The 26923-nt window shown below is 38.2% G+C and overlaps 1 pseudogene; it reads right to left on the bottom strand.

Annotated features, from left to right (window-relative positions):
* Positions 1-1270: 1270 nt before the first annotated feature.
* LOC111144471 overlaps positions 1271-26923 on the bottom strand; it is a 33349-nt pseudogene continuing 7696 nt past the window's right edge.

Below are 26923 nucleotides of genomic sequence, written 5' to 3'. Positions count from 1 at the left end.
AAGCAAGTCTAGAAGCTATTCCAGTTAAGTGGAGTTGGTCTCAAAATGCTGAAAAGTTGTGAAATGTAACATTTTTGTTCCTTTGTTTGTTTCAGGCCTCTATACCAGGAATAATTTCCAGCACAATGTAAGGTCAAGCTCAAGAGAGCAAAAAATGCAATCAGTTCTAGATTCTTCATGAAATTATCAAATTATAGCTCCAGAACTGCACAACTTAAACTTATTCTCTGCCTAGGTGACATATAGGTTGTCCAGGTTCTATGTTTTTACTGTAGTTTTAATGTTTTATTTCTGGAGAAGAAAACAAGGTTGTTGGTCAACTGTATTAAATTTTATTTTAATTTTTTTTAAAGATGTATTTATTTATTTGACAGAGAGAGAGCTTGAACATGAGTAGGGGGAATGGCAGGGAGAAGGAAATGGAGAAGCAGGCTCCCCGCTGAGCAGGGAGCCCAACATGGGCTTGATCCCAGGACTCTGAGATCATGACCTGAGCCCAAGGCAGCCACCTAACCAACTGAGCCACCCATGTGCCCCATCTATATTAAATTTTAAAACAGCACCTTAATTAACACAAATGTATTCCCTGTGGCTTATTATGTGGTGTGACAGATGGACAAAACATGATCATTACCATCACAGGGACATTTACTATGTAATAATTTGCCACTCTAAACTTTCTTCTTTATAAAGAAGATATCAATGCATTTCTCATACAGTCGTTGTGATGATTAAATAAGACAACATATTTAAAGGGCTTAGAGTAAATGCTTAGTATATTTAGGCCATTTTATAAAATAGTTATTCTTTTATGTGCTGAAAATTTCCATGGCAGCAAAGTCACTGCAAAAGTGCTTAGTCAAATAATATGACTGACTTAATATCTTACGGATTAGACAAGTAAGGGATTTATAGTTCTCATTGAGAAGTCTGGAGTTGATTCAGGACAGAGTCAGCTTCTCCTGAATGTTATCAAGGACCTGGATTCCTTCTATCATGCTGTTCTTAATCATTGGTTGTGGCTTTCATCCTCAAGTTCACAAGATGGCTCCTGTACTCCCAGTGTCACATCTGAATTCCAGACACAAAAATGGCAAAGAGGTAAAGATCTAAAAACCTTCTCCACATGGGGATTTTGTTCTTTTTATTTGTAAAGGTAGTCACTTCCTAGCAAACTTTCAATTATAATTAAAAAAAAAATTCTCAACACTTTTAATGATTTTTTAGAAATTACAAATAAGAAAAACAGCTTTCAGAGATATGTATTCTGTTAGTTGTTTTTATCACAATTCAGTATAATAGGATCATGTTTTGTCTTCTTCACAAGTGTGAGAAAGTCTTCAGGGCTCAATCCCATGGTTGATGGTTGAAGCATTGGTCATTGGATGAAAGTACATCTTTTCTTGTCCCCCTTCTAAAACAGCAGAATCCAGAACAAATTTCTCATCTCCATCATCACAGAAGAATGCCAAGGATGTGGCACAGCCTTGGCCAGCTTTTAGTTTTTTCTAGCATGGCTGTTTCATCATCAAACAGAAGATTCACTCCCAACACCTAACTGCTTGGCAAGATTATTTGAATTAATTTGTCTATCATGAAGAAGTGTCACCAGCCAATAGCCTTTTGTCTTCAAGAAATAAGTTCTTACTTTGTGTTCCTTTCAAATGTTGGATAAGAGGCATCATTTCTTCAATTGTAAATACTTATGTGAGCTCCACAAACTCTGTGCAATGGCCACTGCTTGAGTGCCACCCGCCCCTTGGCACCTGCCACTCGGCTGTCCTGGCCAGCGGAGAGGGAATGCCCAATTATATTTTATCAATGACAAAAAACATACCACATGGTGATTCAGCACAAAGAGGACCGAGAGCTTTTAGGTCTTAACTAGGATCATACCCATGCCTCTCTGTTGTGTGTATTTCTGTGTAGATATAGTAAAATAATAATAAAGGAAGAAAGGGAATTGGATAGTCAACCAACAGTGTAAGCCACACTCATGTTCAAACTATGTATTTTGCAGCTATATGAAGACATGTCTAAGTATGATCTCAAAAACAAGTATAGTTAAAATATTTTCAATCAATTATGCCAATTATGAAGGTATATATAAGATACTCCAGCTTAGCGAAAAACATTAGAATGGGGTTAGAGTCCTGAGTTTTGGCCTTGGATCTGTCACTAGTTTACTGCTTAGCTTTGTGCACACTACCTAATTATTCTGCATAGCCTTTCCTCTTCCATCAGTTGTGGAGGTTGAAAGAGATGATGTCAAACATCACCCTCAGGTCTTAAATTCCGTGGTTATGATTGTAACATTTATCTCTTCCTCTTTCAAAAAGTTATAATGCCGAAAATTTAATAATTTCTTGGAAAAATTGATCTCTGATTAAAACAATCATCCAAAGGTTTTTTCCTGGTTTTAGCACTATGCTAGGCTGACTATAAGACACAAAACAAAACAAAACAAGCAAAACAGAACAAAACCCAAAACAAAAAAAACAAACAAAAAAATCCCTCAAACAACAGCAAAAAAAAAAATAATTAAAAAAAATAAGACTGAAAATAAGTTAAAGACATGCTCCCTATTATCCACTTATGAAACTAAGTATGCATGATGTGGCCATAATTCACTGTGTGTGCAGAAGATCTGAGAAGAGACAAGTCAGTAGGAAAAAGCTGGAGATATCACCATGACTGAAATGGAAGTGGAACGTATCTCAGCAGCATTTGAAATAAAATCCAAAGTGGAATGTAAGGATTTGGCTAGGTACAGAAGCTTTGAAGGAATATCTCAAATGAAGGGTTACAATATTAACAGAGACTAGAAGGGAAGTTTACTGTTTTTGGGGAAAAGCCCAAGGAAAAAGCCTATCCCAGTTGAATGAGCAAGCATATGTTGGTGACTAATAGACCATAGGTTGACCAAAGAATTTACACACCTTCTTCCTGCAATTCTTATTCTTGGGGCACCTGGGTGGCTCAGACAGCTAAGCCCTGGACTCTTGATATTCAGCTCAGGCCCTGATCTCAGGGAGGTGACATTGAGACCCGCATAGGGGTCTGCACTCAGCGTGAGTCTGCTTAGGATTCTCTCCCTCTCCTTCTGCCCCACCCTACCTCTCATGCATGTTCCCATTCCCTCTAAAAAAAAATTAAATAAATAACAAATCTTATTCTTCTGCAAATATCTAGCTAAAACCAGGGTGCTGCTTCTCCTTCAAGTCTCTTTACTACTTGCACACACACATCACACATATTTAGATCCAGAGCCACCTGGACCCAGATTCCTGTGACCCAGAAAGCATAATACATCAGTTCATTACTGTGCCATGTACTCAGACTCACACTGTGTACATTTTGCTAATACTATATCTTGACGTAGCTGACTCCTGGATCTTGGATCCTAAGCTAGGGGGAAAATGTCTTCCTATACTCTTTTGTTGGATCTTTAATTATGAACTAATCAATCATAAATTGCAACCTTATTCTCACTCCTCTTTATCTAACTGGTCACGTTACCTATGTGTTGGTATGAAAGATAGAAGAAGAAGACATAGTATTGCCTCACTGAGCGATGAGAAGCCATTATTGCTACTTGAAGAGAAAGTGGACTCTTCTACAGTTTTGTCCTAGCAGCATTTGGAAAGAAAAAAATAAAGTAGTGTAGCATCAGGAAGACAAGGTAAAGGTACTATCTTGGAGGAAAATCACGAAGATCTAGAGTAATGGAGTGGACTTTTGAGCAGAAGGGGAAAACATTGGATTTGAACTATGGATTGGGAACAAGGACCAAATCAGAATATAGATTGTGTGTGTTTTTGTAAGACATGTGTCTGTACCATATTTATGCCTTTCCCACTTGGGCTATATGACCTAGACGGCTCTAGAATCTGAGATTCCAGCTGAGAAGATGAGGGTATCAGATCAATGTGATGGGGAAGAAGTCAAGGGTGATCCCAGGCAGTTTTTCTTCATTTCATGTAATTCAGGCATTGAGAAGGGAATCTGGCAGGGGCCAAGATGAAGCCTCTAACTCTGTAGCCTGCTTAAAACTGGGATCATAGCAAGAAACTCTGATAGTGATAGCCTAATTAACATTCAAAACTAAAGAAATGAACAAAACTTTAAAAAGTCCTCCGCATTTCAATATTCATGAACCACTTTAGACCTACATTATCTTAGCTATAGATTTTGTGTTTCTAGATGTAATCTACCTAATATCTTTATAGCCTCAATTTATAAACTGCTCAATTCTTAAAATACTTAACCATATATATCCCCATTATATAGATCTTTGTTAAAAGTTTGACAACCACAAACTTAAAAAAAAAAACAAAACTTATGTTTAGTGAGTAAGGTAAAGAAAAGGAAAGAAAAGTATGTGAAAGTATTTTCAAATAATGGTTATAATTTTAGTTCAAGTTCAATTATTAAAATACACTTAGGAGATTTTTTTAAAAGGAAAAAGAAAATAGCACATTTTGAACAGAGGCTTTTAAGCACTAATTGGGAAATACACCTTTTATAGTCTAGTCTCTTCAAATACTTTTTTTTTTCCTTTTCAAGTGACTTTTTGACATAATGCTATGGTTTCTCTTTGTAGGTAGAATAACTTTCCCTGTAAATCCCTGCAGGTTCAAATGCCACTGACCAAATCAAACTTCACAGCTCCTGGGGAATTATTAAACATTATTGCATCAATTTGCTTGCTACATATGTAGTTAATGTTAGAAGTGGCCTTTTTTTCTTTTTCTATTTCAGGTGATTTTTTTTGTTGTTGTTCTTCATAGTATTTGAAGGACAGCTTTCATATTTAAAAGCTGAAGTCCAAATATAGTTTCTTCTGACAGTGCTTTGTAATATTTTTGGGTCAAATCACCCTTTGAGACACTGATGAAACATTTGTCCACACAATTTTGGAGGGTTTCATGGACCCTGAAGCCAGTCTACGATATTGAGATGAAGAATTCTGTAAACCACAGGATTAACTGGTAACTGGTCAGTGGAACTGAAGGACTGTTTCCAGGTGGAGTAAACATAAATTTATTCACTATGCTCTGGAGCACATGTCCTGAAGATGCTGATATGGTTTCTCCTCAGATGTGAAAGCCACAGCCTTACTGAGCCACTGTTGCTGATGGAAAATGCTGTCCCTTCATATACATGGAGAGAACCACTAACTGGTGGTCTATTGATGTTCTCCCCTACCTTCCCGGAAGACCACAGCTGTGGGCACTTCATTCCCTCATTATCCACTCTTCTATCTACATTCTCCCATCATTAGTGTGACAAATATTAGGTGTCTAATACATATTAGACAGTTGGGACAAAACAGACAGAACTCCCTACTCTCTCTATGACTTATATTTCAGTAGGGATGACAGAAAGCAGAAAATACACATTAGAGGATGATTAATGTTATGACAAAGGTAAAACACCACCCAAAGTGCTTTGATTCTCCTCCCAACAAGAAGTAGGGGGCAGGACCCCCACCCCTTGAAATTCTCCTCCCCAGATACAGTTCTCTGTTCACTTTGAAGAAACAATTCTGGAAGCAGCTCCGTGCTGGCTTCCAGTTCCAGACCCACAGAGCCCAGCTGCTTCCTTTCCGGAGTCACCATGTTAGAAGTCTGGATCATCTGATGGGATTGTGTTTAAAATATCCTGAGAGTGCGTGGAGAGGGACGCAGGTGTGCAAGTTCCAGCCATCCCTGCCAAAGTACCAGACACAAAAGTGAAGCTTGCTTGGAACCCCCACATCCCCCCAGACACCTGCAGAATAAACTGAGTGACCCCAGTCAATGCCACGTGGAGCAGAAGATCCACCAGGTATGCTGTGCCTTCATTTATGACCCAGAGATTATGAATATAATATAAGGACCATGGAGTTCAGTCACTGGAGGTGGGATGGTTTATTTGTCAGCAGTAGATAACTGGACCCATGGTGGTGGCCTCCAAAAAATGGAACAAAAAGTCATACTATTTATATCAGGCAAGAGCTCAGTGCTGTTGCCCATTCTTTACTGAACGCTAACTGACTCCTTCTCTTATTTCTGACAACACTGTTCTGGACCTTTCCTACCCTATCCAAACTCAAAACCCATCCCTCAGTCTCCTTACAATCATTGTAAGACCTGCCTTTCCCTAAATGAATATATAAATGATGTCCTAATTTGATACTGAATTATCAATATTAAATCTTCCCTACCATGCTTTACCTCAGAGTCCTGTGTCTTCAACCATATTCTCCTCCTGCTCTCCTTTCTTAGAGAAAAGAATCTACACTAATTTCCAAAGTTAATTTTTCCACTTTGCATGCAGTCTCAATCCCCCTGGTCTCCCTACCTTTCCCTGGTGGTTATGACAAAGGTAAAACACCTTTGTCATTCTTCCTCTCCACCCTTGCTGGTCCCATGCCTACAAATGGCCTTTTCTCAGTTCTCATCCAGTTCCAAAGAAGCAACACTTCTCTCAAAATACGTTCTTTCCTGGATTTTTAAGACACTGAATTTTAAACCATCTTTCCCACAACAAGTATTATACTATGTAATTCTCTTTCTCATGAACCATCAGTGGCTCCCAGTTACCCTCTAAATAATACAACAGACTTAACTCTCCACAAACACCCTCACTTTGTTTCTTTTGTCTTGTTTTGTAGGCCTTTATTCACCTGAATGTTATAGACATCTCTGCTTCCTTTCATGTTGAATCTTCATCCTAAAAACTTTCCTCCCTTCCTGAATGCTACCCGTTTTTTAAGGCACTGCTGATATCCACCTCTCCAACCCAAGCCTCACTAATCACCAGCACATTATGGACCCTCCTTCTTCCCAACTACATTTAACACCTCCCCTTTGCTCTTCTCTTACAGCATTCTTTCCCTGCTTTGTTAAATATTTTGCATCATCTTTTACTCTTTTCACTATTAATCTACTGAACAACAATTTTAAGGGCTAGAGATAGCAGACGCTGGAATTCATGCTAAAGAAACAGAGGCAACAGACACTGCTCATTCTCAAGAAGCACACATTCTAGTATAAAGACAGTGACTTACAACAATTTTCTTTCAAACTCTGATAGAAGTAATGGCTCGTAGGATATCTGAAGAATGAATGCGTTTATGTAAGAAACTAAGAAAAGACTTCTAGTAGGAGGCTGAAGTTGAGTCTTTAAAAAAAATGAGAAGTTACTCAAGATTAACGAGGGAAAGACATTCTTGATGAGGAGAAGGGCAACAGCATGCCTGGTGGATCTTTTGGATCCACCAAAGATTCCACCACCTTTGGTGGAACATTGAGTCACAGCAGCTGCTCTGAGAATCAACTCATCCATCCCAGAACTGTTTATAGAGAAGGGGCCTCCAAGGGCAGTGCCAAAGAAATTGGGTGAGGAATTGCACCTTGGTGTAGTCTTTGCTGAGTGTCACATTTTTCCCACTTCCTTCTCATCCATTTTACTTCTCTGTATAATGGTGCTGACAGCAAACACATGATACTTGGACATGTGAGTTTTCAAAAAGGGAAAGGGAAAGAGATGACCTCAACAGAAGTACAGACCACATCCATGTCAACAAAGTGTAGGAGAATGGAATCAATAATTATGCCATGCGTGAGAGGTGCAAAACCTGGAGGATCTCCATTTAGTGGTTTCCACAAGGTCATTGCTGGCATAGGCAATTTGGTATAGGTGAAACTGAAAGAGTAGCTTGTAAAAAACCCATGTCAGAGTATGCTCCTGTTTTCTGTCCCTTCCTGGTAATATTTGCCTGGTTTATGAGCAACCTCTTTACTTCCTTCTGGTAACCCCTGGGTGAAAATTGCTTCTTTGAGAGTTTCAAAATTCAGATAGGGTCTGAAGAGCAAGCTTTGTAGTTTATCTTACCTAACAAAATTGCCAGCAAGAGAAAAGTGCAAACTTTTCTTCACATAGCTCTCCCATTTGGATTATAAAATCTTGCTGAGGGGGTGATGAATGTGATAGAAAACACATAACTTGTTTCAGATGTAAAGAATGCTGACAGCCTCAAAAACATTACTTTACCTGATTTTCTTGGCAAATTCAATTTGTAAGAAAAGCTGGGAGTAGAAAATATCCAGATGTCATTTAGGGGTTCACTTTCCTAAGCACAGCCATCTTGATTATGCAGTTATACTCACTGCAGACCTCTGTATCACCAAAGCCTCACCTGGAGATAAATTCCCGAGGTTGTGTGGCAGCTGTACTAAGAAGTTTCATATAAGGAAGAGACATTTGTTTCTTTGCTTATTACTTGTGAGTAAATGTTGCAAGGAGGAAGGAGTTTTAAGAGACATGGTTTGGAGCTCTGGCAGCCTGAGTGGTGGGTCATTGATAAGTGGCTAAGTTTCTTTGAGCCTCCATTTTTGTGTCAAAAAAATGCACAATACAATCTACTTTATGAGAATATTGTGATACTTAATCACAAAATAAATGTCAAGCAGTTAGCCCATTACTTGGTATTTGGTAAATGGGTATCTATTACTACTATTTCATAAACCCTTTCGTACATATCACTAAATAACACCATCCAACACTAAAAGTATACATGAGTTTCTTTTATGTAGAGAAGCTCAGAATTCTTTGTATAGTTATTCTTATCTCTCCAAGGATCACATAAACTTGACCCTCTCATTTTTCTATCAGCCATAGTTTTTTTAATCTTTTGCCAGACAAATACATGAACAATTTACCACCACAGTCATTCATTTCCTCAACAAATATTTACTGAGCACATAGCAGAGAACATGTGCTAGTGCCAGGAACTGCTCAAAGCTGTGAGGACACTGCAGTAAGTCAACCAAACCCGTGCTTTCATAGAATTTATATTCCAGTGCATAGAGGCAGGGGAGATGAAGAGAACCGCGTAAGAAACAAGGAAGACATAGGTAGTATGCCAGATAGTGATAAGAGCCATGGGAAACAGTGCAGGGCAAAGGACAAGGAGTGTAGAAGCAGAGATGTTGCTATTTATAGCACATGTATAAAATCATCAAGCGAGGACTCCTTTGCAAGATGTTGTTCAAATGGAGATGGAAAGAAAGTTTGATTATTATGAGCACATTGTAAGCTACTTTGGATGGCTGGAATTGAGGTGACCATTCAACATGCAAAACAGTCAGAAACTGGTGTGAAAAACAATCAACCATTCCCATCCTTTTGCCTGTTTCTCAGATCCTAACTTCACTATATGCCAACAAGCTAAGACCGTGCAGCAGTTAGAGGATGAGAAACCTCTGTGCTTTCTATGAGTCACGGCAGATAGAATTCCAAGTGTCTATATTTGTCTAGGGTGAATAAACTGCCTTTTCTAAATATATGCCTTACCACTTCCCATTAACCAAATTCCCAAACACATATTTCTGCTGGGAAAACAGAACACCAACCATTTTATTCATGTAAAGAGCAGCCAATTTCTCTGTTGCTATCAGACTTAGAGGTGACACAGAGCTTAAAAAGGAAAACTAATGTACTTGATGACAGAATAAAGATTTAAAAGACTTTGACATGCTGGAAATATAACAAAATCAACAAGATAAAATTAGGAAAGATATATGTATAAGTCTAACATTTACATTTTTTGAAAAAGATTTTATTTATTTTGGGGGTGGGGCATGAGCAGGGGGGGCAGAGGGAGAGAGAGAATCTCAAGGTGACTCCACACTGAGCACAGAGCTGTACTCCGGGATCAAAACCAGGACAATGAGATCAAAACCTGAGCCAAAGTGAAGAGCAGGACATTTAACCAACTGCACCACCCAGGTACCCCTGACATTTAGACTTTAAAAAATCAGCTGCACAAGTTTGAAATTAGGGTGATCTTGATGATTATCAAATCATCTAAAAAAAACAACAACAACAAACCCACAGATATTCAATTGTCTAAAAACCTAATGTATGAGTTCACTTGATGATCATATTTTGCTTATACCTTAAGAATTGTACTTAGATAATATCAGAATTTATTAAGAGGGTATTTTTAGGGGCGCCTGGGTGGCTCAGTGGGTTAAAGCCTCTGCCCATGGCTCAGGTCATGATCCCAGGGTCCTGGGATCGAGCCTTGCATCGGGCTCTCTGCTCAGCAGGGAGCCTGCTTCCTCCTCTCTCTCCCTGCCTGCCTACTTGTAACTTTGTCTATCAAATAAATAAAAATAATAAAAATAACCATTTGCTATAGTCGACTAATAAGCAATTAACTCAAGAACATTAAAAAAAGAAAAAAAAGAGGGTATTTTTAGTTTGTGTTAGGCCTTCTTGAAGCGAAGATTCTGCTTACTCATCTTTCTAATTCAGCCCCAAGAACAATTCTTGGCAAAGAGTATTTTGATCCCTTTATTCATTGAATCTAATACAATATTTTATTACAATAAAGTTGTATATACATATAAAGTGAAGAATGTCTCCTTACAGGTTACAATGCTTAAGCTATGTCTGCAGATCTGTATTCATATTTGAGCACCTACTGGAGTTTGTCCATTAGAGTATAACCAAAGACAGATGAAAGGCTTTAAGCTAAAATCACATAAGAAATTATTACACAAAATGGAGTGTTTCTAATCTTGGAGAAAGGAAGCTTTGGGAAAAATGATAGCTGTGTTCAAATACATGTAAGGTTTTCATACAGAAAAACAATTAGATGTAGTTTCAAAAAAATAACAAAAATCAACAGAACAAATTATAAAAGGACAGATTTTAAGTTAACTCAAGTAATGCAAAATTAAATAGTTGCTTCCAAAACAATGAGATTCCCATCACTGTGGAAGTGCTCAAGTTGAATCTGAATCAGCATCTTTCCAGAATAAGAAGTTGGAACCAAGTGGTGCAAATGTTTTTATCCAACTTTGATCTATTGATTCTAAAGTTATTCTCAACTTGCCAATAGTAAGAAATATCCTTCCGAATCAATTGTATCTTAGAGAGAAGGACTGTAACTTCTCAGGCCATTATTTTTAGATTTTTTTTCCATGTGAACTCTGCTTTTCTTGACCTAACCATACCATTCCACTGAGCAATCTTCTTGCTCAAAGTCTAATGTTGATTTTAGACAATGTAGTGAAAAATCTGTGTGGATTTCTAGGTAGTGTAAAGGTTAATATGTCATCCTGCTCACAATTTCCCAAGATACATGCTGTCATACTGCTATTCCCTGCATTCCAAGAGACTCAGAGTTGTTTGAATTCGTGCTATGTCTATAGATAAATTTCTTTGTCAGAGATTATTAGCTCTAATAAGGAAAACCATGTCCTTTTGGCACTTGTTAGTGTCCTAATGCTCAAACATAGAATTATCTATACATTTGGTCAATGAAAATTCATTAAACAACATTTATTTAGTTCAAGGGCATGTATTTTAAGGATATAGTGACAAACAAGATGCCCCTGACTCCAAGAATTTCCAGTTTGTTAGAGGAAACAAACATAGACCAACTCATTACAACACAGTGTAATAGCTGATGTAACAGTTTTCATAAAAGACTCAGTTCTGGGACCCTTGGTTGGCTCAGTGGATTAAGCCTCTGCCTTAGGCTCAGGTCATGATCTCAGGGTCCTGAGATCAAGCCCCGCATTGGGCTCTCTGCTCAGTGAGGAGCCTGCTTCCCCCTCTCTCTCTGCCTGCCTCTCTGCCTACTTGTGATCTCTCTCTCTCTCTCTCTCTAATAAATAAATAAAATCTTAAAAAACAAAACAAAAACAAAAACAAATGACTCAGTCCAAGCAAAAAGAAAAGAGCTGCCAGTTCTGGGTAGGTTCAACAGAATCCCATAGAGGAAACTTCAGAATGAGTCCTGAAGGATAAGTCAGGGTTTTTCAGGCAGACAAGGCCATTCCAGCAAAGAGGAAAAGGGGTATTGCCATGGAGGAATATTGTCATAGGATTTGCATGGGCTGTTCAGAGAACACTAAGGAGCTTCCTGAGTCCACTGTAAAGCATGTATGGTAATCTGAGGAGGTACTGGGCAAGGAGGGCATGAATCACATGGAAGGCTGACTGAAGAGAAAAAGGAAGAGACGGACAAAACTACTTCAGAGTTTTTTGCAATTGTCCACATGGGGGAATGACCTAATGTGAAGAACTGGGACTTAAAAGGAGCTGAGGGAATAGTGAGGAAATATGGTTAAAAGATAAAAATTCACAGCATTTATTGAATACTTACAGGTGCTGTGCTGGCATGAACTAGTAAAGGTAAATACACACAATCCTTTGCTTTCAAGAAACTAAAAGGTACTCTCCGTAGAAATATAGGCTTCAGTATTAGAGAGTCCTCCATTCAAATCTCTACTTTCCTACTTGGAAACTCTGTATTTCACTTTCTTAATCTGTTGCTTTGAGATCCTTTGTTCACTTTTCTGCTCTGGAAAATCAAGGAACACTGTCTTGGTTGCCTGCCCAATGGAACCTTTCTCCCAAGACTCTCTGACTTTGAAGGAGAAGTAATTCCCAGAGGTTGGTGTAAAGCTTAACTGAGGGGATGGAAGAAGTACAGGACACAAAGTACGTGCTCAGTAAAACACACACGGAAGTTTGGTAGTCTTTTTTTAAAAAAATGAACATATCTGACTACATAATAGTGTATGTTTGTTTCTTTTAATATATCGGTCCCATCAAAATAATTATTTCTTTAAATTTAAGGGTATGCCCCAGAACACTGAGTTTTGGACATTTAAAGTTATTTTTAGGCTAATTTATCAGTATTCTCTAGAAAAAAATGAGAAAGAAAATAACTCACAGAAAGAAAAGAAAGAAGGATAAATGCTGTTAAACTAAGTGATATTTGATTTCTAAAACATAGGACTAAGTTATAAAGTGTTTCTCATAAAATTCTCTTCCTATTTTGTATATTCCCTCTTTTCTTTTATAGTCATGAGGTCTTGTTTTGTTTTGTTTTGTTTTTAAGATTTTTATTTATTTATTTGACAGACAGAGATCACAAGTAGGCAGAGAGGCAGACAGAGAGAGAGGAGGAAGCAGGCTTGTTGCTGAGCCGAGAGCCTGATGTGGGGCTTGATCCCAGGACCCTGGAATCATGACCTGAGCCAAAGGCAGAGGCTTTAAACCACTGAGCCACCCAGGCGCCCCAAGGTTTTCTTAAATGCTCTTACCAAAATGGCTATATTAATTAGTTAAGAATTTCCATAAACTTTTATCAGACCAATCCTTCAGTCAAAGAATTTACAGTTGTTTGAAAGAAACGGTTAAAACTAACCACCCCCAAAAGTTTCACTTCATTATATAAGTAAAGATAAAGTGATTTTTAAGATAGATTTTAAAATATTACATCAATATTACCCCAGATATTATTTATTTTTAGCCTCCATGCTTATCCACATTGGTTCCTGGGATACTTTTGAATTAACACCATCACATCACCTGATTTAGCATTCATGAAGGCAGAAGGAATAGAAAAGGAGACACATACACTTGCCAAGCTCTTGGCATTTGGTCCTTTTGATTTTAAGTTGTTATACTGGCAAAATGATCTGAGTACATGTCCAAAATACTCATTCATATCAATGGTGAGGAAAATATATCTGCACTATCAATTTTCATTCTATTGTTTAGTCCCAATCAAATAAATAGATTCTAATTCAGAAAAATAAGTTTCTCTAGTGCCATCTTTTGTTCAAATGGCAGAGATACTGAAGTAAAAATTCCCCTCCAAAAAAGTCAGAAGCAATGACAGAAAGGAAGAAATATTTTTGTTGGTTTCAAATGAAAGAGCTTGGAGTGTTTACTTATGCTGGATAAAATATACCCAAACGTTACCTTCACTAATTAGAAGCTTAAGTCTGTATATAAAGATCTTCCCAACTGCAAATTTATCCCAGGAGCTGAAGCGGAGAGATTTAAAAATCTACTTATTTTTTTTTTAATGATTTTCACCAGATGCTTTATACCTCTGTTTGGTGCTTGGTACCCAGGAGCTCCGTATGAAGGCAGGTTAGCTGTGCTGACATACACCGCTCTCCCTGGGTTCGCAGCATAATCCAATCTCTGATTAATGGAAAGGCAAAACATTTGCAGTGTGTAATTTGACACACCGATGCTCGCAGCAATGACTACCGTGCATTGAGAATGCAGCCCTAATAAGAGCAACTGCCCCTTTCTTATTAGTTTTCTCCTTAGTGGAATTATTCTCTCTATATGAAAATAAGAATCTAATACATCCCAGTGATAACTGTATTTGAACATAATGTGAGATTGGCTCTGACTTCTGTTTAGATGATTCTTTAACCTGGCAGGTACAAATTCTTACCTTGTGATGGTGGAGGAAAAGTAGGAGGGACAGCTGGGCTGTGTGACACGGCCAGCAACTTGGTCTGGGAAGCACGGAGGAGGAAATCAGCCCCTGACTGTCCAGGCTAAATCATCCCGGTGTAAGGCTGACGGGCTGATGAACTGGGGCCACCAGCTAACCTCACTACTGATGCCTTGGGAGTCAGAGGGAGCCACAAGACCCAGAATATCCGGCTGTATTTAAAAGCAAGTGGATAATCCATCAGGTGAAATCAACTGGAAACAGGGAGTGGACCATGCCATACATGACCCACATTTTACTTGAATCAATGAAGTTTTTGGGCTCCCTTCATTGTGGTATGGGGAGATTAGGGAGGCCACTAATTGGTGATCGTATCTGTTGTTTTGGTTTTTGGAAACACAATAAATATATATCTGGATCATATAATCTGAACTACTTCCAAAGACAACCTCCTATGATTTTTTTTCAACCCTCCTAGAATTACCTGACATTATACCACTGAGTTATAATGAAAAATGTTGTAGTAACTTATAAATATTTAAGTACATTTATTATAGGGGTGCTCTTGAAGCTATTTAGCATATCACAAGGAGTTTTATATATAGATGCCTCTCAGATTTAATGTGCAAAAAGTCACTTGGGGACATTGTAAAAGTGCACATTCTGATTTAGTAAGTCTGGGTGGGATAGTGGAATCCATGTTTCTGGATTTATAGGAAATTCCCAGTCATGATGATGTTGATGCTCTTTGGACCACACTTTGTACAGCAACCTGAATCAGTGTCCCATGGTAGAAATTTACTTGCAGAAAAGCTGCAATTGATGGCAATTTTTTATTCATTAAGTAGTATTGTGAATTGCACTGGTTTGGATCATATGAAATTACCAATGTTGAATCATCTTTTAACATACATCATTACAATTTCTTGTAATAATAGATATGGTATAGCAATGGTATACTATAATCAGAGTTTTCTTTTTTTAAGATTTTATTTATTTATTTGAGAAAGAGAATATGCATAACCTGGGGAGGGAGTGGCAAAGGAAGAGGAAGAAACAGACTCCCCCCTGAGCAGGGAGTCTGACAGGGTGCTCAATCCCAGGACCCTGAGATCATGACCTGAGCTGAAGGCAGACGCCTAACTGACTGAGCCACCCAGATGTCCCTTCAGATTTTTTTCTTTGAGTTGAGAGCCAGGTGGCTTGTAACTAAAATTGTGCCCCTCTCTCATAACAAAGTACACAGAACCATTTATAAGGAACATATTTTAGGCACTAACTTCCCCTCTTTGTAAGTAAGGAATCTTTAAGTTATAAGAAACCAAGACCTAAATTGACTGGCTTAAGAAAAAAATAGACTTACATAATGAGGAATACCAGATTTAGACCTTTTCTTATGGTGTGCATAGATACAGGAACTCAAATACTGACATCAGACCTCAGTTTATCCATTCTCTGTTTTGTTTGCCTCTATGATGATTTTATTCTTAGGCAGATTCTGTCTCTAGATGACTCCTTGTAATCCAGGATGACAGCCTATCTTCTTTGCAGCTCCAACACAAAAAGAGCTTCTCCATTCAGGAACTGAATTTAATTGGATTTGCTTTGGCCAGAAGAATGGAAACCTCTGGTTAGCTAACCCGAGCTCTCATGCTTTCTCTGAACCTGGGTCAACTCTGTCAAACCCATATTGGCTGAGAGTTAGGGGTTATTCTTCAAGAGAAAATTGGGTGACTATTACCAGAGAAAGGAAGAATATTGAGAATCCTTCCTAATAATGCCTTTCCTCTTGAGAAGATTATCCATCCCCACCTCAGTGTTGTCAGCATTGGCTTGTGACTTGCTTTGGCAAATGACCTGTACAGTGCAGAAATGATATGTGTCATTTCTAAGTGCAAGTTTTAAGAACCTGGGTGTGTTCTTTCACGCTCCCTCATCCCACTGCAGGATTCCAGATAAGAGCAGCTCTATCTGTGTGGATCCTGGCATGAGAACTTATAATGTGAGCAAGAAATGTGCTTTGTTGTTGTAAGCCACTGAATACTGGGTTGAACACAAACTAATTCTTAGCCTAAACTGACTGATAAAATAGGCAAAACAACAGATGTTCACAATAACTACTCATCTCATTCCAACACACACGTTAATTCTTCTTTTCAAACATAAATTTGAAAAATATACACACCAAATTTAATGCATATATTAAACATTGCTCTAAAACCCACTCAATTCCTCCTCAAGGAAAGAGATCATAAAATCTTGTCCTGCAGACAAGGATCTGCCTGCAGAGCAAAGGTCAGGATTTTTGAGTGCTGGGAATGTTTCTAGGTCAAATCCCGATTAACTTCTACTGGTGGAGCAACCTGTAGTTAAAGGATATATTTAAATATATTTAAATGATGTATTTAGCTATCCCCAATACACATAATATACAATGGTGGAATTAAAAATGAATAATTATAAAATAAAACAAATTCCTATTCTTCTTTTGAAAAGAAGCTAACAGAAAACAGCAGAATGGTCATGGGTCCATAGCAAATAAGAACTAGAGCCCTCCTAGCAGAACGAGTTTCCTGGTTCACGAGCCTGTCTTTTCCTATTCTTCTTTCTGTGAGCATCTTCTCTGTTTACTTCCATAGGCACATCTGAGATGACCTAAATAGAATTCTCCACTGGGGCTACTCTGTGTTAGCTAGTATGGAGCTCATCTGGGCCTCCAGCAGTGTTAAAGAAGAAGCCTTAGGTTAGGAGTCCAAAGTGACCTGTCCTTTGCCCTCAGGCTTCATTTTTAATCTTGGCTTCTGTGGATGAAGATGTTTAGGAGGAGGTGCATGGGTGGGCCTGCCATATTTATCTTCCTGTCTTATCCTCCACTCTATTTCTTACCTTAACTGCTTTTTGGGCACTGACTGTAGCTGAGCTCATCAAGCCTAGCTGTGTATCTTCCAAGACTCCAATCTCTTAGCTCATAAATTTCCAGCCATAGGCAGAAAAGGGCTCATGAATAGACAAAGCAAAACACAAATTATTTTTACTTTTTGTTTTTACACAATCAAGTTGTAACTAAAGTAAAGATTTTCTCTTTTTATAGAATATTTGAAAATCAGACAGCACATGCCAGACCCTGTTATTTTTCTACCAAGTCACTCATCTCCAGCCTAGGGAGTATATGGACTGATTGCCCAAGGCACAAGACATGGACTTTAACCAACCACTTGGCTATGTCACAGGATTCCCAACTTTCCCGTCCAGGAGAGGGTTCTCTTTGTGCCTCATGTTACTTCAGCTCAGCTGGTGACATAGTTAAGATTCTGTGATTTGCAAAACCTCAGTTCTCGGAACTTTTTAAACATCAGGTTAGGGTTCCTTGGGTGAAAGCTAGAAAAACCCTCTCTGGCTGACTGGAGGGAACAGAAGTTGAAAAAGGTCCAGATTATCTCACAGAACTGAAGGAAAAATCAAACAACCAAACTTTGGATAGGATGAGACCCAAGAAGCTCCAGATATATAAACAGCAAAAACTAACGATTTTTATTTTGTGAGGGGGATTTATTTTATAGAAATATCCACCACAGTCCTGAAGTCCTCATTTCCATTTTACCCTACTTTATTCTGTTGGCTTTTTAAGCTACCAAAAATCCTCAGGAAACAAGATATAGAGTAAAAACAAATAGTATCTAATACGGGTATCTGGTGAAACAATTCTTTCTTGAAATGAGAATCGCTCACAGTCCCTTGTTGAGTGTAAAAGGACATGGTGGGTGATCCTCTCAAATTCAATCACACTCGAAGTTTTTCTTATTCTCCCTCTATTATCACTCTTTTCTCCCCCTGAAACTTGCCCTCCACTGGCTTCTCTTCTTCCCTCTTCTAATTTGGTTGAACAGCATCAGCAATTCTCCCAAATTATCTTTGGTAAAAAGCGTGAAATAACTTCAATTTCTCCCCCACATCAACACCTCCACTTCCTCCACTTCCCAGAATTCATCCAATGTTGATTCTACCTCCAAACTATCTCCAAAGACTCATGTCCCCTTTTCTGATCCCATTGCTATTCTTCTAGTCCAGGGAACCTGCCCTTCTTCCATAGAATAATTTCTTTTTTATTTTGGAATTTTCCATGATCCCTTAAACAACACCTAAGCACATGATACATATTAGTTAAGTAGGTAAGTAAATAAATATATGTCTGGGTTTGGAAATGCCCTAAGAACTGTAATTATAATTTTCTTGCTCTGTGTTAGGTCTACAATACCTAACACAATATCTGATATGCAGCACATTGGCAATAGATGCTTGAGAATATTCGAGAATGAATGAATATGAAAATGAATTACTTTTACAGGTTTTCACAGAATCTTGAAGATCCCATTGTGTCTACCTATAGCAACTCTTCAGTATAAATATGAATTTGGGTGGCAGAGAGGAAGTTTTCAAAGACTCTTACCAAACTGGAAGTACTTTTTAGGTTAGCAGAGTGACATTTGCGTACACACGTTTAGGAAAGAAAGATATACTGAGAGTTTGCACCAAAGTAAAAGCAGAGATTGGGAGTCTCATCAGTTGCCATTCACCTGTGTTTGGCAGAACTTTATCCTGGCCCACAAGGAGGCTTTCTGCAAGGGGAGTTCTGCAGTAAGATGCATGCAGCCGGAGGTAGAACATAATGTAGGCACCGAGGGAGAGCAGCGGTGACAGTCACTTCCTACGCTGGGCTTTACTTCTAGGTCGTGTTTCTATTCCACAAACTCCTGGCAATTAGGAGTCCAACAAATCCATCATAAAGTTTTAGAGACGATGTAGGAACATGCAGTACTCCGTACATTCCATTGCTATCCTTTAGGCTGAATCTCCTCTGAGTTAATTAAATTCAAATAAGTATCTTTCCATTCCCTGGGACTTGGAAGGAGGAGTCCAATGCACTTGAGAAGTCACAAAACAGCCATTAGATGTTAATAACTAAGAACTGTTCCAACCTCTGCTGGTTTCAAATGAGATGACCAGAAGCATAAAGCTCCATAGGGCATTACTAACTTCCTGAGACACTCAGCTGCTGAAAATGAATTCCTCAAATAATAGTTTCCTTTTCCAAAATTTAGCTGGATCAGATATTTTTAGTTTAAAGGTCTTAATGAGACTTTGCAGGAACACGCACAGCAAGAGGGATTCCTGCACAATAAATCACTGGAGGTGTGCCACCTTACTGCTGGCGATTTGAATAAATAACTTTGTTGATTTACAACAGATGTTTTTTCACTTAGCTGTCGCCCACCAAAGCCCACATTCGGCAGTAAAGTTCATGAGACTCAGAACCATTTCTGTCTTACTCATTACTGTCATAAATAGAATCTATCAGTGCCCAGCAGAGATTAGATGCTCAACAAAAATTTTGACGGTACAAATGAAAGTCTTGTCTAAATACAGTACAAGGACGTGTAGGGGGCTCAGTTGGTTAAGTGGCTGACTTTTGGATTTGGCTCAGTCATGATCTCAGGGTCATGGATCGAGCCCTACGTCAGGCTTCTAGTGTGGAGTCTGCTGGAGATTCTCTCCCTATTCCTCTCCCTCCCTCTCTTCTTCTCCACCCTACCCCTGCACACGCAGGCACACATGCTCTCTCTCTCTCAAATAAAGAAAATCTTTAAAATAAATAAATACAGTGTAATATTCTCTGGTCAATTCTATCAAAGAGCAAGTGATACCTAGTTTTGATCTTCAGACCCAAGGAGTAGAAATAACCTATTCTGAAGTAAAAATGCTTTTGCTTCTTCCCCATTCTTTGATGGGGCTAGAAAGAATAGACTAAAAGAAATAGACTGGAGAAAGGCATAGCCCTGAAGGTTTTATGCATAAAATATTGCTCCTTGATGATAGATTGCTTTCCATACATAGGATAGTTTCACATATATTTCTCAATTTTTATTTATATTACATCTATTTATTTTCAGCTCCCAGTTCCATGCCTGTAAGTTCAAGCTTAACACATTTACACTGAATGAATATTTATTTTGGTTAAATTGATTAAAAATACTCTATTCCATTGGGTATTTGCTCAAAATTTACTTCAAGCTGAGTCATCTTGTCCTTACCTTTAGCCCTGTTCCCAACTGGAGGTTTTCTTGAAAAGAAGACAAGATGAACATAATGCAAAATCAATAGATGTGATGTTTGGCAGTTTCCCCATCTCTAAAATGATAGTTACAATAGCACCTAATTCGTAAGGTAATTTTATGGCCTAAATGATTTATTTATCTAAAATACGCAGAACATCCCCCTACAGCACTTAAGCTTCTACCAAATGTTATGTATTATTATATTTGTTGTAGCTGCTGTGATGGGTTACAGCATCAATTACTCATCCCTCTGAAGATCACAGGTGGTTAAAAAGAAATCAGTCTAAACTAACAAATTATTGGAGAAAATTAAACAGAATACTTGGTCTGATTTTTGTTTGGTTGGGTTTTTCCTGTAATACATACGATACTTTTTCAGAGAATTTCTGGAGACCATTTTCCTACCCGAAGCAAGAAATGGCCTCTTACATTGAACACCGCAATTTCTTATTGCAGAAATGCCATGGCAGGTTGTTCAAGGCAGACTTTAAGATCCTATGGTGCATTATGACCCCATCTGTGAAGATGGATATGCTTAGCCTCTATCCAAGCCAGTTCGCTTCTTTGCTTTGCTTCTATGGCTTTTCCTCTCTCATTCATGCTTTCCTTCTCTCCATCCTCCTTCTCTTCTAGTCTTAGTTCTGTCCCATGGTCAAACTCTTTTTATTCTCTGGTGAGGTACAACTGTGAGGGTGGTGTAAGCTCTCTCTACGGGCAAACATCCATAGTATTTATTTTGTGGCCCTTGAGGGGTTCTCTGGATGATTAACTGACAATGCACACAAGAAGAGGGTTCTCCACATAGCAGTGGTTCTCCAAATGGCATTAGGGGTCTGTCAGAGGTCTAGGGATTCTCTGCAAGACTCTTTCATTTTGTGCTTTAGTTTTGAGAAAATAGTTTGAAAATTCATACAAGCATTTTCTCGGTCATCTGGATGACCACCTAATGCTTGGGTATTGGTGTAAAATTTCAGTACCCACAATAGATATTAATGTATATTATCTCTGTATTACTAATAATCACCAAAAATATCAAAATTCATTTATAATGAATTTCCCCAACTGCTATCAGCAGAACCCTTGAGGTCATCTTGGGATCCTGCAAATTCTTAAGTTTGAGAAACAAAACAAAACAAAACAAAACAAAAAGAAATTATAAGACTGAAGAGAAGCAGAATCCATTTAAATAAAAACTAAAGTGAATACATGTTGGGATGCCTGGGTGGCTCAGTCATTAAGCATCTGCCTTGGGCTCAGGTCATGATCCCAGGGTCCTGGGATAGAGCCCCACCTAGGGCTCCCTGCTCAGCAGGAAGCCTGCTTCTTCCTCTTCCACTCCCCCTGTTTGTGTTCCTTCTCTCTGTGTCTCTTTCTGTCAAATAAGTAAAATCTTTAAATAAATAAATTAAAAATAAAGTGAATACATGTTTCCCAATGAAAGGCAGAAATTAGATACAGAGAACTCTCGAGGGTAAAATTTATGGCAAGTCTTCATCTTTATCAACAAATACAGAGTGAGTGCTAATTATGTACTAGAAAATGTTAACTTTTCTCACTACAGAGACAAATAAAGCTTGGCCACTGCCCTGAAAGGTTTGGACAATTGAAAGTAAGATAGTCACTTACCCAGGAGGGCCTACACTATAAGTTATGGAATGGAGGCATTTTTTAAAAGTGCATTGGGACAAAAAGAAGGTAACACAAACTTCTGCTTAAAAAAAAGTTGGAAAAAGATTTAGATAGAAGATGGCATTTGAGTTGGGCCTAGGGCTATATGGACATTTATGAGGCAGAGAAGAGAGTGAGGTGGGATGAAAAAGATATTAGCATGGCCAGAGTTTCACTTTCATGAACAAAGGTTAAGGACTACAGTGGAAAACCTACATTGGGATTAGATTTTGAAAGATCTCCCATGCCCTGTTAAGCAGGTTGATCTTTACCTTGTTGTCCATAGAAAGGAGACAGAAGTTTTAAAGGAGGCTGGGACAGGATAAATATTTTTCCAGGAAGTAGTAGTCTATCAATAGTGTGGAAGATGAGTTAGAAAGGAGGAGAAACTGGTCAGAAGGTTGCGACAATGATCCAAACAGTGGCAAAACCAATGAAAATCTTTGATTCATGTTTTATGACAAAAGAGTCGGAACAGACAAAAGTGGAAGAGTAACTGTATGTGGGGAAAAAATCAAAGAGGATACTGCAGATTCTAGGCACAGCCTGGGTAGATATTGGTGGAGGTGGGGTGAGGGGTGGTTGCAAAGAGACATGAGAGTCAACAAAGAAAATTGCACTTAGCCGCTAGCAGGAGAAGGTGGGGAGGAAACGATCAGGTTTATTTTGGAAATACTGAATCTGAATTGCTTTGATTCATTGTGAAAGATCTTACCTACCCCTTCAGCTACGATCCTCTCCTCACATCTCATTCACTCTTGTCAACCCACCTTAATAAAACTGCCAGTTATTATACTAGCAAAATGTGTTTATTCGGGAATAGTGGAGAATTGCAATTCAGATTATGCAAGTTAAGGCAAAATCATAGGCAAATCCAGAGACTAAAGGAGAGGAACACTGTTTTACGCAGGAATGTTGGGAGAGTAAGGGTTTGAGAAGGGCTGCTGGGAACAAAAAAAGAGTAAAGTGGGAGTTCAGAGCGCGGTGGCTTGTCATTGGCTGAGCCGTGACAGTCTCTCATTGGCTGAACTGTTAACAGGGGTGGAGAAAAGCTACTTTCCCCCTGCTAGGGCAGGAAAGTACAGGCTCCTTCTGGTTGGTTCTGCCTCAGGCTGCAAGGACTGTTAGTCAGGGGAGCGCCCCCTTCTGGCCTTCCATTTCCATTTAAAACTAGGTTTCCTTTTTTCAGTTTCACTCTTTAATTTCAAGCCCCACAAATCTCCAGATAAATGGCTTTCTCAAAGACCATTGAAATATTCCAATCACTAAAACCCATGTTCTCTTTTCAGGCCTCAATTCACTTGCTCTTTTGTAGAAGTTGAATATAAGTATAGATCCATAGGTAAGGCGGCAATATAAATTATTCTCCAAATGGGGACACTTTTGAAAGTGGAAGGGTCAGTATTAACAATTATGTTGGGGCATAATTATGTTGGGACAGTCCTCCACAAACCAGAACTTTTAGTCTCCAGAGAGTTAGGAATGTGCCAGGTCTGGAATTTATCCTCCCAAAAGGCAAGTATATACTGAGAAATAGTACGGCACCCACAGTTTATCTTGAATAATAGTGGAATAAAGAGCCTCCTATTTCCAAGACAGTAAAATTTTCCCATTCTCCATCAGCACTGGGGCAGGGTTTGGGGGCAGGATTCCCTGGAAAGATCAGAACAATAGATGGGGGTAGGGGGGCAACATGATTTCTAGACATCCAGACTAAAGCTACTTAGAGGATGAAACTAAAATACAAAAGACAAATAACTCCCGATTTTGCCATCACAAAAAGACTGATCATCTGAAAGAAAAGAAGATTGGTCATATGAAAGCAAATCATGTGTCCTGCTTTCATAAATTTCCAAAATGGGCATACGTGTGGGAGTTCTAAAGGGTTAGAGAAGACATTGTGGACTCAGATTATTTCACTTTTTAAAAAAGAATGATACAGGAACACATGTTTTTGTGGCTCAGTAGGTTACGTGGCTGCCTTCAGCTCAGGTCATGATCCCAGAATCCTGGGATCACGTCCCACATAGGGTTCTTTGCTCATCTGGGAATCTGCTTCTCTCTCTACCTGTTTTTCCCCTGCTTGCGTGCACTCTCTCTCTCTTACAAATAAATAAAATAAAATCTTTAAAAATAAATTTAAGGGGCGCCTGGGTGGCTCAGAGGGTTAAAGCCTCTGCCTTCGGCTCGGGTCATGATCCCAGGGTCCTGGGATCGAGCCCCGCATCGGGCTCTCTCCGTGGTGGGGAGCCTGCTTCCTCCTCTCTCTCTCTCTGTTTGCCTCTCTGCCTATTTGTGATCTCCTCTGTCGAATGAATAGACAAAATCTTTGAAAAAAAAATAAATTTAAAAGTATGATGCAACTAAATGAGAGAAAACAACAAGGAGATTGTAATGTTAGATATTTCTTGATTTTTGAGACCAAGTGGTGGGTTCAGTTCAGTGCTAGACTGAACTCATGCATATTTTTCTTTCTTATTTTAACAATGTCTCCCTGTGGGGAAGATAAATATCTGTCTTAGAACTTTATTTCTAATCAAAATATTGTATCTTCAGCTTTTAAAAAGAGACGTATATATGCAACATAAGGATCAAAAACATCATTGTTGGATTTATACTACAATATGGTTACCCTAATTCTTTTCATTTTTCCTAAAGTTTGACCATCATGATGTTTGCCATGCCTTTCCAATTTTTAGTTTTTAAGGATCAGACTTCTGCTGAGAATACTGATGTTTTAAAAGTATTTCTAAGGGCACCCGGGTGGCTCAGTGGGTTAAAGCCTCTGCCTTCGACTCAGGTCATGATCTCAGAGTCCGGGGATCGAGCCCCGCATCGGGCTCTCTGCTCAGCAGGGAGCCTGCTTCCTCCTCTCTCTCTGCCGGCCTCTCTGCCTGCTTGTGATCTCTGTCAAATAAATAAATAAAATCTTAAAAAGAAAAAAAAAAAAGCATCTCTAAAGTATAGACCATTTGAAGAGGGTTTTTTCCAGGACTTGGAGCCACTTTATTACCATTAAGGAAAAAAAAAAAAAAAAAGGAACATAAACTTTAGATTTTGAAAAGTACATTTTGCTAAAATAGTGATAATACTGCCATATGTTGTATTTGTGCTGTTGATTTGTGACAGAGAAGTATTTTCTTAAGAAGTAATAGTGATTTATATGTAATTGTTTTTCTACAACTAAAGAGCCAAAAATTATTTTTTTTCTACTTTAGCAATTGATAGAATGTTAAAGCCAAAGTCCTTTCTTGAAAGGTCACATCACAAACGCCTACCTGTAATTTATAATTCTGTATGACTATCATTTAGCTTTTAAAAAGTACCAATAATATTTTCTGGGCTACAAAGTTGTTATTTTTCTATTCAATGAAAGAAATAAGAAAATGAGGCATATCAAGTAAGGTCCTAAAGCAGAGTGACAGAACAGAGGAAACGCTCTGAGTAGAACATTTGTAAGTACTTCTGTTGGACTGAATTTTTTAATGGCCAGAGAGAGAAAAATACAGAGCTCTATTAAGAATTGAGCTTACATATATGTTATGAATCTCCTAGGCTGGTTGTTTCATAATCTTAATTACTGAAGTAGAGCATATGAAAGGTCTAAGCCCTTAATTAGAGTAAGTGATATGGTATTCAGGTGTCAGGAATAAAAATCTGATTGTAATTAAAAAAAAAATAGATAAAGGATTATGACTTAGGGACATGCTTGACCAGTTAGGATGTTATGGTTTTTGTGTTTGCTTTGTTTTTGTTGTTGCTATTCTGAATTCTCTAGTTTTTTTCTGAAATGAAAGGAAGCAGAAAAATTCAATAAGCAGAAAAAGGGGGAAAGGGCAGGTGTTGGTCCTTTTGCTGAAAACGGGTAAATACAATATTGAAGAGCTCAATAGGAGTATCAGATGGGCAAATCAAAATCATCTTTCAGGTAAGTTTCACAAGACCATGAAATATCATTAAACTGCTTTGAAATCTCACTTATTTGAAGTAGGAAAATTCATGGGCACTCAAGAAGTTTTATTACATCCCAAGTCGCTGGAACTGTTGATGCCTGAAGAGTGAGAAAAAGTTAAATGGGTTTCCTTTAATTTTTAAGGAATGTTAGGGTTGGATGAAATAATGAAAGAAATCATTTCACATTCACTTCAAAAGATGTAATTAACTTAAATATAGGTATTTGTTTAACTTTATCCTATGTTCTGTCCATTTGTTTAGAGCAAATAATTTAAGACTGATTAACATTTTATATTTACTATTTTAGTAAATAATGATATTTTACAGAAAAAGCTTAATTGAATGTAATACAAGATAAAGGTTCTCATATCCAGCAATTCTAGCCACGGATATGTGGTTGGTGGAACCATGGAGTCATAATCCAAGGTTTATACTTGTTGGATATATTGTAGCTATAAAGTCAGGAGAGGAAAAAATGAGCTTCCATAAATCAAAATCTGGAAATCCAAATTCAAAATTGATGAAGACAATCAAAGAGGTAAAGAAAACATAATGTAAGAAATAAAACTCTCTTCATTTCTTTATATCTTATGTTTTTCAATGATTTTCTGAAAATTCCAAGTTGGTTTCTTATAGAAATAAAATTTTGAAGGTTGGTTATTAGTCAACAAATATTTTTTGTGCCTCTCCTATGCACAAGTAAAGCAAGTTTTCCTCTAGCTACTATACCCACCCTCAGTGTTTCTTCTTTGTCTCCTTTACCACTGTGGATCTCCAGTCCTGAGATCTCTTTAAAATTTCCTACATCTATAAGCACAAATATTTCAAAAAAGTGCATGAGTAATTTTCTTAGTTTCTTCTAATGCCTGAGGCAATTTCTGTACAAGAAAACACAAAGCATCTCATGAGTTCAGTT

The sequence above is a fragment of the Enhydra lutris genome, unplaced genomic scaffold (genome assembly GCF_002288905.1).
Source record: "Enhydra lutris kenyoni isolate GAN:26980312 unplaced genomic scaffold, ASM228890v2 scaffoldscaffold11, whole genome shotgun sequence".
Classification (NCBI taxonomy): domain Eukaryota; kingdom Metazoa; phylum Chordata; class Mammalia; order Carnivora; family Mustelidae; genus Enhydra; species Enhydra lutris.
This window is presented reverse-complemented; position numbering and strand designations above follow the sequence as displayed.